Below are 12,947 nucleotides of genomic sequence, written 5' to 3' on the forward strand. Positions count from 1 at the left end.
GCAGAGGACCTCATCTAAAGTAAAAAGTCTGTTACTATATGATTTGTTTGTTTGTTTTAATTTTATTTATTTATTTTGGTTACACTGGGTCTTAGTTGCGGCTGGCAGGCACCTTAGTTGCGGCCAGTGGGCTCCTTAGTTGTGGCTCGCAACCTTCTTAGTTGTGGTATGCAAACTCTTAGTTGCAGCATACATGTGGGATCTAGTTCCCTGACCAGAGATGGAACCCGTGTCCCCTGCATTGGGAGGTGGATTCTTAACCACTGCACCACCAGGGAAGTCCCGTGTTACTATATGATTTGAATAAAAGGTGTTGCTTATGGCCATGAGGATGGAGCGAGAGTAACTGCCCCTGGGAACCTTTACAAATGATGTCATATTTCTTTCTCATTATCAGGATATTTCAGAGAAAGATGTACAGTGGTAGCTTTATATAGGCAAATGTAACCTGACTGTCATCTTTTAGAAAAAGCTAGTATTAACCCACATGGAAATGATACCTATGAGACAGATGTTTTTATCCCTATTTCGCAAAAGAGCCAACTGAGTACAGACAAACTGAACAACTTGCCCGGGGTCTTGCAGAGACCAGATCTGAGATTTGAACTCTTCCTGATTCCCGATTTACACAGGGATCTGGTGAGCATCCTCCTACTTATATCAGGAAGTAGCATCTGGCAGGGGGGTATTCCTGCATTTGCCAGGACCTTTGCCAAGGGCATTACCTACATAAATTCATTGATCCTATAGAAATAAATATGATTTCTTCCTATTTTATGACCAGGGAAATTGAAACAGAGAAAGGTGAACACCATGTGCAAATTACACAACTACTAAGTGTTAGAGACAGAATTTGAAACCCAGTCTAACTCTAAAGCCAGTGTTCATCATTGCTTACTAACCTCTGCTGTTAGGACTTCTCTGCAATGCTTAGATCTGCATCCAGAACTCAGGGTGCCCTGAAGGGGAAAGAGGCAGTAAACCCAAAGTGAGACCAGAAAGATAAATAAAAGGCCAATAAAAAGGAGAACTACTTGAGAAACAATGTACGGGACTGGATGATGGTGTAGGTTTATAGCGGAAATGAGAATATTAAAATAAGAATGAGAAAAGAAAATAACTTAATCATGAAATAAAAATGGACTCCTGGGCTTCCCTGGTGGCGCAGTGGTTGAGAGTCCGCCTGCCGACGCAGGGGACACGGGTTCGTGCCCCGGTCCGGGAAGATCCCACATGCCGCGGAGCAGCTGGGCCTATGAGCCATGGCCGCTGAGCCTGCGCGTCCAGAGCCTGTGCTCTGCAACGGGAGAGGCCACAACAGTGAAAGGCCCGCATACCGCAAAAAAAAAAAAAAAAAAAAAAAAAAAAAGGACTCCTGTCTCAGAAGCTCAATCACTAATTTTAACTTTCAGATCGAATTTTTGTCTTAAGCATGCTTATTTTGATTCTAATCCAGTTGGAGCAAGCTTATAGTTAAAGTGGCATTTACTCCATTGCATATTTTTCAGAGTGATTAGATTGGAATGTCTAGAACAGAGGAAGGCCCTTGGGATCCAGGCACATCCAATGTCTCGATCACACGATAGAAACAAGCAGCTGAAAAGCAAACTTGGTGGGTGACCAGTCTGAGTCACAGGCATTTTTAGATGGTAAGCTCAGGCAGGAGCCTTGGAGCTGAGGTCCCCGGGACACACTCATTGCTAGGAGCTCTGTGTTTATTACGTTCTCATCACTGACCATTAAGAGAGGCAGAGCAGGAAAAATGAATAGAGGACTATCAGGATGACTGAATCATGTAACAATCGTGCATAGCTCAAACACGTCTGAAAGATGGGCTATTCCGACCGAGTTAGCATAGCTGACATCAGTTCTTATTACAGAGCATCTTAGAACCAATTTCTTTTTAAAGAATTGCTACCCAAAATGGTAAGATATTGAAAGTGGAATCCTTACTAGGCCAACTCTGAAAGGAGTTGGTATATAATTTCTTACCATTTCAACTAGACCTATGTACTGGGCTACGTAGCTGACATCCAAATGACACCTGCAGTGCTTAGAAATCCCTACTCAAGAGAATCATTCCCATTCCATACATTTCTGGAATGGTGCCCAGAATTTAAAATAATAGCCCTGTGTCTTGCTATTCATTTTAAACGAAGACATAAATGTCCTTGATATTGGCTTACTGGGAAAAAGGCAGAAAAACTGATAAAGATTTCTCTGGAAGACAAACAGTCCTACAGACCTTCCGCTAGGCCAGAATGGAGATAATTATTTACTGTTGGTGAAGCAGTTGGAGCTGTGGTTCTGGGCTTAAGGAAGATACATTTTTGGCCTTGAGGACCTAGAGAGTGCCCTTGGAACAACTGATTTTCCAGGATACTCACCAAAGTCTGCAGGCATTGAAAACACTGTGAAGTCTACCAGGTGCCGGATTCCACAGGAGAGGACTCTGTCCTTCCTGAGAGGAGCAAACAACCACGATGGAGATCCCAGACTCTGATCCCCCACTGAGACCAACAATTAGACAGCTATCCCTGAATAAGAACAGCTCCAGGAGAGTTCTGAAGTCCACTTAAATGTTTTAGTAACACAGTGAAGAAAAAAAATGGAGAATAAAAGCACATAAGGGGAAGGAAGAATAGCTTCATTTTGTCTGCATTATCCCATCCCCCAAGCCGGCGTTGCTCAGCACCAAGAGGAAACTCCCCAACCAGGAAGAGTTTTCCTTGCAGGAAAAGGAAAAGCAGGGTGGATGACCAGCTTTTCCCCAGCCTTCTGGGGGCACTGCACAAAGGTCCCACTTCAGTTTCACCCCACTCAAAGACCGGCAAAGCTGAGATGCATAGATGGCTAGAAACAAGGAGGAAAAGCATTAGCCACAGAGCAAGAGAAAGACTGAGGTTTCCCGTGATCTGCTCTGCAAGTGACCTCAGTAGCTTTCGCCACTGAAGAAACCAATGGCCAGCAGCGCTGCCACAGACCCCCTGCAGGTTTCACCAGCTTTTACCCCACAGGTATTTGTGTTGCGTGACACCAGCCACCTAAGTCCCACCCAGCTCTCTCCTCTTCCCTGCCCCCAGCAGAGCCAGGGAATCACACTGGCAGCCCAGGCCTCTGCAGCTGTGCAAGTGCAAGATGCCAGCCTAGACCCCACAGCTGACACTCACTGCTGTGTATGCACTCAGGGCTAGCCCCTTCAGCTGTGCATTTGCACACCACGGGCCTCCACTGCCCCGTGCATAGCTGGGGAGGACTGTGAAGCCATAGTAGGAAACACCAGCAGCCGGGGTCCCCACAGCTGCCAGTGCACTTACAGTTAGCCCTGGCCTTTGCTGCTGGCCCTGGACCCATCACTAAATGTCTGTTTGCAATCAGCCCCTACCTACCTGCGGCTGGCCCTTATAGCCAAGTGTGTGCACACCACCAGCTCTGGCCAGTACTGCTGCTTGCCCTGGTCCCTAGCCACTGGAGCTCAAGGCATTGCTGAGGACCCCAGCATCCCTTGCAGGATCTGTAGGTATGCTGCAGATAGGCTGCATATAAGGGCTATGAAGTTGTCTGTGATATGGACCTCTAAACCCTGAGCCAAAGTGTCAGCATGCTCCCCCCACACCTGGTGCCACCACACACCCCAGCACTTGGTGTCCTACATCACTAGACCTGTAGTTACAGAATGCTCCAGTATGGCCCCAACCACAGGTAAAAGTCATTTCCTACCAAAGTCAGTCCAGAAAGTCTGAAAGAGCTGACTGCTTCTTCAAATGTGTAGACACCTATGCAGGACTACAAGGATCCTGAAGTATCAGGGAAACATGACTCCACCAAAGGAATATATATCAATAGTAAACCTCCAGTAACTGGCCCCAAAGAAATGGAGATACAGGAATTTCCCAACAAAGAATTCAAAGTGATTGTTCTAAAGATGCTTAGAGAGCTACAAGAGAACCTAGATACACAATTTAGTGATATCAGGAAAACAATATAAGCACAAAATGGCAAGTTCAGCAAAGAAAGATAGAAAACAAAGAGAAATTCTGGAGCTGAAGAATGCTATGACTGAACTGAAGTATTCAATAGAAAGCCTCAACAGCAGACTAGGTCAAGCTGAAGAAGGAATCACCAAGTTCAAAGACAGACCATTTGAAATTGTCCATTCAGAGAAGAAAAAAAAAGTAATGAAGAATACCTACAGGTCTTATGGGACACCATTAAGAAAAACAATCTACATATTATTAGAGTCTGAGAAGAAGAGAGGAAGAAAGGGCTAGAAATCTTATTTAAAGAAATACTGGCTGAACCAGCAGTTGAGCGAGCAGGATACATCAGGATCGCTGGGTGGTGGGGACTCATTGCCGGAGCCCCAGGTGCATGACCTGGTCCCAATACTCCTGGTGCGCATTTCTCCACTTGGGGCCGTGATGGGGGCCTGGACCCAGCATGTTTTTCTTTGAACATCTCTGGGTGAGGCCCAATTGCTGGGTCGGGATGTGTTAACCACCATATAATATTATCACAGTAATCTGAATATAAAGGTTGAAGTACAAAAGTATTCAGAGTAGATATAACTACAATAACTTGTTAATGGATACATAATATAAAAAGATGTGAAGTTTGACATCAAAAACATAAAATATGAGGAGGAAAAATAGAAGAGTTTGTGTGTGTGATGAAAGTTAAATTGTTATCAGTTTAAAAAAGACTGTTACATGTGTAAGAGGTTTCAAGTAAGCCACAAAGTAAACACAAAATGAAAACCTACAGTAAATACATATAAGATAAAGAGAAATGAATCATAACATTCCACTATTGAAAATCATCATTTCATGAAGGAAGACAGCAAGAGTGGAAGAAAGGAACAACCAAACTACAAAACAGCCAAAAAAAAAAAAAAAATTGACAAGATGGCAATAGTAAGTCCTTACCTAGCAATAATTGCTTTAAATGTAAATAGGTAAAATTCTCCTATCAAATGGCATAGAGTGAATGAATGGATTTTTTTTTAAAGACCCAGCTATATGCTGCCTGCAACAGACTCACTTCAGCTTCAAAAACACACACAGGCTCAAAGTGAATAAATGGAAAAATATATTCCATGCAAATTAAAACCTAAAGAGAGCAGGGGTAGCTGTACTTGTATCAGACAAAATAGACTTTCAGTCAAAACCAGCAGCAAGAGATAAAGAAGGTCATTAGGATATCTGCCTGAACATATTTTTAATGCAGAGGAAAGAGCCTTATTCTGGAAAAATAATGCCACAAAGGAAGAGAAGTAAGCGCCAGGATTTAAGGCAGGAAGGGAGAGACTAACTCTACTGTTTTGTGCAAATGTATTTGGGTTTATGATTAGGACTGCGCTTATCTGTAAAGGTGCTATTCCTTGAGTCATGAAGAGAAAATAAACACCAGCTGCTGGTCTTTTGGTTGTACAACAAGAAGGCCTAGACAATAAGAACACTTTTTCTGGATTGAGTCCATCAATGCTTTGTCCCTGAGGACAAGAACTACCTTGCAAGTAAGAAACTGCCTTTTCAAGTTCTCTTGATATTGGACAATGCCCCTGGGCACCTAGAACCCCATGAGTTCAACATCAAACATGTTGAAGTGGCCTAGTTGCCCTCAAACACAGCGTCTCTAGTTCAGCCTCTAGATCAGGGGACCATAAAGACCTTTAAGGCTCATTACACAATTGTACTCTATGGGAAGGACTGCCAACACTATGGAAGAGAACCCCAATAGAGAGAATATCATGAAAGTCTGGAAGGGTTACACCACTGAGAATGCAATTATTGTTATAGAAAAAGCCATGAAAGCCATCAAGCCCAGAACAATAAATTCCTGCTGTGTCTAGAAGTTGTGAATGACTTCACAGGATTTATAACAGAGAGCCAATCAAGGAAATCATGAAAGACATTGTGAATATGGAAAAGTTTTTTAAAAGGCGGGGAGAGAAGGGTTTCAAGATATGGACCTTGGAGAAATTTAAGAGTTAATAAACACCAGATGAATTAACAGAAGACAACTTGATGGAGTTGAGTGCTTCTGAACTGGTACCAGATGATGAGGAAGAAGACATATAAGGAGCAGTGCCAGATAATGAACTGACATTAGTCAACCTGGCAAAAGTGTTCTGATTATTGGAAACTGCTTTTGACTTCTTTTACAACATGGACACTTCTATGGTGCAGGCACTGAACCTAAAGCAAATGGTGGAAGAAGGATTGGTACCATATAGAAATATTTTTAGAGAAATAAAAAACCAAAAATGTCAGAAAGAAAATTACAGTGTCTTTGCATAATACAAGTGTAACTCCCCTTTTACCTCCTTCAGCTCTTCCACCTCTGCCGCCCCTGAGACAGCAAAACCAACCCCTCCTCTTCCTCATTCTCAGCCTACTCAATGTGATGATGACCTTTATGACGACCCATTTGCACTTAATGAATAGTAAATAATCGTCATGCCTTACAGTTAATAAGCTTATCTGTTGCGTATGTGTGTGAGTGTCTTTGTGTGAAAGTCTAATAACTGCATGACAAGAACTGTATGAGGTGTTTTTGTGTCACCATCATCATCATCATTGCTTAAGTACTCATCCTGTAGAACACTGTGTGCAAGACTTGTATTGAACTGCATAGCCTATTGCTGTATAGGCATAAAGTGAGCGATATTTAATATATAATTAATAATGTGTTCGTTTTCTTACTGGTTTATAACTTTCAGAGAATTACATTACCGTACAGTATACCTCTCTCTCTTGTAATTGGAGAAACTACATATCAGCCTATCATCACATGTAAATGGTTTTTTAAAAAAATGAAACAATGTTTCCATACTGTATTATGAATATGACTGTAATACTGTATGCCATAAAAATGTGGTAATGATTTATTCATTAATGAATAGACTAGGCTACTGTGAAGCAAGTATATTGATTACACTAGCCTACCATAAAGCAGTCATACTGATGCTTCTTTTTTATCAAGGCATGAATTGTTATACCTGTAAATAAATATGAATTTCTTTTTCACATCATCTTTTCATTTCTCATGTCTGGTGTTAGTAATGTGTATAATGTCTACAGTGTTCTGTATCATATAAGGCAATATGGATACAGGTACTTCAAGATGAATGACAGATGATTCATCTTGTAAACAGATGATGTAAACTTACAGCATCAATAAATACAGTACTGTACTGTAAATGTATTTTCTCTTCCTTGTGATTATCTTAATAGCATTTTCTTTTCTCTATCTTACCTTATTTTAAGAATACAGCATATAATACATATAACATACAAAATATGTGTTAATCAGCTGTGTTATCAGTAAGGCTTCCAGTCTACAGTATGCTGTTAGTAGTTAAGTTTGGGGGAAGTCAGAAGTTATACTTGGATTTCCAACTGTGTGGGGGAGGTCACCATCCCTACCCTCCCACATTGTTCAAAGGTCAACTGTATGTGGAAATTAAACAACATACCCCTGAGCAACCAATGGGTCAGAGGTAAAAGCAAAAGGAAAATCAAAACATCAAAAATGGAAATGTAACATACCAAAACTTATGAGATGCAGCAAAAGCAACACTAAGGGAAGTTATAGTGACAAATGAGTACGTTAAGAAAAAGGAAAGATCTTAAATACACAACTTAAATTTACACCTCAAAAAACTAGAAAAACAAAAACAAAGCCCAAAGTTAGCAGAAGAAAGTGATAACAAAGATCAGAGAAGAAATAAATGAAGCAGAATAGAAAAACAATAGAAAAGATCAACAAACTGAGTTAATTTTTTAAAAGATAAATAAAATTGATAAATTTTTAACTAGACTTACCAAGAGAAAAAGAAAAAGGATTCAAATAAATAATATTATAAATGAAGGAAGAAACATTACAACTGATACCACAGAAAAACAAAGGATAATGAGATATTACTATGAAAAATAATATGCCAACAACTTGGACAACCTAGAAGAAATGGATAAATTCCTAGGAACATACAACCTACCAAGTATGAATCTTGAAGAAATAGAAAACCTGAACAGAACAATAACAAGTAATGAGATTGAATCAGTAATAAAAAACCTCCCCACAAAGAAAAACTCAGGACAGGATGGCTTCACAGGTGAATTCTACCAGAAAGTTAAAGAAAAATTAATGCCAATTCATCTCAAACTCTTCCAAAAGTCAAAGAGGAGGAAACAGTTCAAATTTATTTTACAAGGTCAGCATTACCCTGACACAAAAGCCAGTTAAGTATACTAAGAGAAAACATGTATATGTATAACTGAATCACTTCATTGGACCCCTGAAACTAACACAACATTGTTAATCAACTGTACTCCAATATAAAATAAAAAGTTAAAAAAAAAAGAAAAGAAAAGAAAACTACAGGCCAATATCCCTGATGAATATAGAGGTGAAAATTCTCAACAAAAATATTAGCAACCAAATTCAACAGTACATTTAAATGCTCATACACCATGATCAAGTGAGATTTATCTCTGGGATGCAAGAATAGTTTAATATGTGTAAATCAATAAACATATATCACATTAACAAAATAAAGAATAAAAATCATATGATCATCTCACTAGATGCAGAAAAGGCATTTGACAACAATTCAACATCCTTCATGATAAAATGCTCAACAAATTGGATATAGGAACACCATACCTCAACATAATAAAGGCCATATATAACAAACCCACAGCTAACATCATACTCAATGGTGAAAGTTTGAAAACTTTCCCTCTATGGTTAGGAACAAGACAGAGGTTCCCACTCTCACTACAATTCAACATAGTACTGGAAGTCCTAGCCAGAGTAACAAGGCAAGAAAAGGAAATAAAAGAAAGAAAAAGAATTTCCATCTAAATCAAAAAGGAAAAAGTAAAATTATCTGTTTGCTGATGACATGATCTTGTACATAGAAAATCCTAAAGACTCCATGGAAAAACCGTTAGACCTAATAAATGAATTTGATAAAGTTTCAGGATACAAAATCAACATACAAAAATTAGTTGTGTTTCTATACACTAACAATGAACTATTTGAAAAAGAAATAAAACGATCCCATTTACAATAGCATGAAAAAGAATAAAACACTTAGGAATAAATTTAACCAAGGAAATGAAATATATATTTACACTATTACACATTGATGAAAGAAATTGAACACACAAATAAATGGAAAGATATTCCATGTTCATGGATCATGAGTTAATAGTGTTAAAATATCCATACTACCCAAAACCATCTATAGATTCAATGCAATCCCTATCCAAATTCCAATGGCATTTTCACAGAAATATAAAAAAATCATAAAATTTGTATGGAACAACAGAAGGTCTCAAATAGCCAAAGCAATCTTAAGAAAGAACAAAACCAGAGGCTTCACACTTCCTGATTGCAAACTATATTACAGAGGTGTAGTAATCAAAACAGTATAGTACTGACATAAAACCAGATACATAAACTAATGGAACAGAAGAGAGAGCCCAGAAATAAATCCACACATACTTGGTCACCTAATGTTTGACAAGAGGGCCAAGAATACCCAAGGGGAAAGGATAGTCTCTACAAAAATGGTATTTGGGGAAATGCCCTGGTGGTCCAGTGGTTAGGACTCTGAGCCTCCACTGCAGGGGGTGCAGGTTCAATCCCTGGTTGGGGAACTAAGATTCCACATGCCATGTGGCACAGCCAAAAAAATTTTTAAATGGTGTTTGGAAAACAGGATATACACATGTAAGGATTGAAATTGGTTCCCAATCTTAACATTACTCACAAAAATTAACTCAAAATGGATTAAGTACTTAATTGTAAGACCTAAAACCCACAAAACTCCTAGAAGAAAACAGGGGAAAAGCTCCTTGACATCAGCCACGGCAATGATTTTTTTAATATGGCACCAAAAGCAGAAGCAACAAAAGAAAAAATCAACAAGTGAGACTATCAAACTACAGATTTCTGCACAGCAAAAGAAATAATAATATGAAAAGGCAATATGCAGAATAGAAGAAAATATTTGCAAACCACATATCTGATAAGGGGTTAATATCAAAAATATATAAGGAACTCATAACAATAGCAAAAAATAAAAACAATTTAAAAACGGACATTTTTAAAAATAGACATTTTTCCAAAGAAGACATAAAAAATGGTCAACAAGCTTATGAAAAAGTTCTCAACATCACTCATAATTAGGGAAATGCAACTCAAAACTGTGATATATCACCTCACACCTGTTAGAATGGCTGTTATCAAAAAGACAAGAAATAACAAATCCTGGGGAGGATGTAGAGAAAAGGGAATTTTGGTGCACTGTTGTTGGGAATGCAAATTGGTACAACCACTATGGAAAACAGTATGGAGTTTCCTCAAAAAAAATTAAAAATAGAACTACCGTATGTTTCAACAATTCCAGTTATAGGTGTATACTGGAAGAAAATGAAATCACTATCTCAGAGAGATACCTACACCCTCATGTTCATAGCAGCATTATTCCCAATAGCTGAGACATGGAAACAACATAAGTGTCCCTCAACTGATGAATGGATAAAGAAAATATAAGGTACATATATAAAATATGAGATACGTACAAAATGTATTCACATATATAAATAAATGAAATACTCATAAAAAGGAAAAAAAATCTGCCATTCCGCAACAACATGGATGGAACTTGAGAGCACTATGCTATGTGAAAGAAGTCAGACAAAGACAAATACTGTATGATCTCACTTATATGTGGAATCTAAAAACATCAGTCTCATAGAAACAGAGAGTAGATTGGTAGTTGCCAGGGGCTGAGGGGCAGTGGGGGGAATAGAGAGATGTTGGTCAAAGGGTACAAACTTTCAGTTTTAAGATGAATAAGTTTGGGAAATCTAATATACAGCATGGTGACTATAGGTAACAAGCTGTCTTGTGTGTTTGAAAGTTGCTATGAGAGTAGAGCTTTAACGTTCTCACCATAGCAGCAACAATAAAATGGTAATTTTGTAAGATAAATTATGTGTTAACTAACCTTATTGTAAACATTTTGCAATACATATGTGTATCAAATCATTACATTATATACTGTTTAAAAAAATTTTATGGAAGTATAGTTGATTTACAGTGTTGTGTTAGTTTCAGGTGCGCAGCAAAGTGGCTCAGTTAAATATATATATATATTCTTTATCAGATTCTTTTTCATTATAGGTTATTACAAGATATTGAGAATGGTTCCCTGTGCTATACAGTAACCCCTTGTTGATTGTCTATTTTATATATAGTAATGTGTATTTGTTAATTCCAAACCCCTAATTTATCCCTCCCCCCCTTCCCCTTTGGTAACCATAATTTTGTCTTCTATGTCTGTGAGTCTATTTCTGTTTGATAATAAGTTCTTTTGTACCATTTTTTTAGATTCCACATATAAGCAATATCATATAATATTTGTCTTTGTCTGGCTTACTTCACTTAGTATGATAATCTCTAGGTCCATCTATGTTGCTGCAAATGGTATTATTTCATTCCTTTTTATGGATGGGTAATATAACATTGTACATATATACCACGTGTTCTTTATCCATTCATCTGTCGATGGACATTTAGGTTGCTTCCATATCTCAGCTATTGTAAATATTGCTGCTGTGAACATTGAGGTGCATGTATCTTTTCAAATTAGAGTTTTCTCTGGATATATGCCCAGGAGTGACATTATACACTTTAAATTTACACAATGTTATATGTCAATTATATCTCAATAAGCTGGGGGAAAAAGAATATGAAGGATTTGGGGCTTAATTTTTAAGTATTCTGATCTTGGAGGCTGATTGTAAAGCTTGGCATCCCGTACCCATGGTGAGTCTACAGGTGGATTGGGTCATTAGGAATCTCCCCTCCTCTAATATGCTACTACTTTATGTAATGAATGACCCCAAGCATAGATTCTTATAGGTATTTAGAAGAGAATTTCAAACTAAAAAGAAAACATAGTAATTTTGTCCCACCACAAATCAGCCCATCTGTGATTTGTGTATCGAGACTCCCCCAGAGAGATTTAGGCAATTAAAAATTGCAAGCCCTTAATTAGGACGAAAGAGTCAGAGATGGTAGATGAAGACGCTGATGAGTTCCAGAAGGGCTCTGTGCGTTGGAAGAGTTGGGTAGTCAATGCAATATTACATGTAAAGCAGAGTGGAACATTTCATTAGCAAACAATGTAATGATGCCCAGAGATTCCCGAGAGGGGCTCCTCGTGTGTCCTGATCTTGGGGGCCTGTTTCTTCTGGTGTGCTTTCGGGACCATTCAGTGGGTGGACGGCCCTGCTTTTCCCCAGTGGAACTAAAGAGGGCGTGTCGAATCCAACACCTTCCAGAGCTTGCAATGGACTTTGTCAGCCGTGACTTTGTCAGCCATATGCTTTCTATAATCATCCATCATAAGAAAAGAAGAATTGTTTCTACCCCTCTCTCTGCCAGGCCTGCCTCTAGTACCCAAGTTTCCCCTCCGCCACTGGGTGGTTTACATATCATTCTTTCTGTTTGGAACAACCTTCTCTGTTTTCCACACCTAAGTCTCTCCTATTCTTTGATAGACAGCTTGAACTTCACCTCTTCCAGCAAGTATCTGCGGGTTAGGCTCACATTCTTAAAAAATTCTATTGTGAATTCCTTGATTATATGGTGGTGTAACCGCCTGGGTTCATGAAAACAGTACTAACCAGGGGTCTTTAATTAAAATGCAGTAATGGTGAGGCACAAGTGAGATGCCTGCTGGTCTGGAATTTAGGAGAACAAACGTCTGAAGGGAAAAGGAAAGTAGGATTCAAGTAGACTTTCTAACGATAAAGACTCCAAAGAAAAGACTGCGTTTAGGAAACTTAAAATACTGTTAATCATAAATAGAAATCTAAAAATAAGTTTGGACGGGTATATGTGGGAGAGAGTGTAAAAGAATAACA

Source organism: Monodon monoceros, unplaced genomic scaffold (genome assembly GCF_005190385.1).
Source record: "Monodon monoceros isolate NGI ecotype Baffin Bay Population unplaced genomic scaffold, NGI_Narwhal_1 Super_Scaffold_15, whole genome shotgun sequence".
In the NCBI taxonomy this organism is placed as follows: domain Eukaryota; kingdom Metazoa; phylum Chordata; class Mammalia; order Artiodactyla; family Monodontidae; genus Monodon; species Monodon monoceros.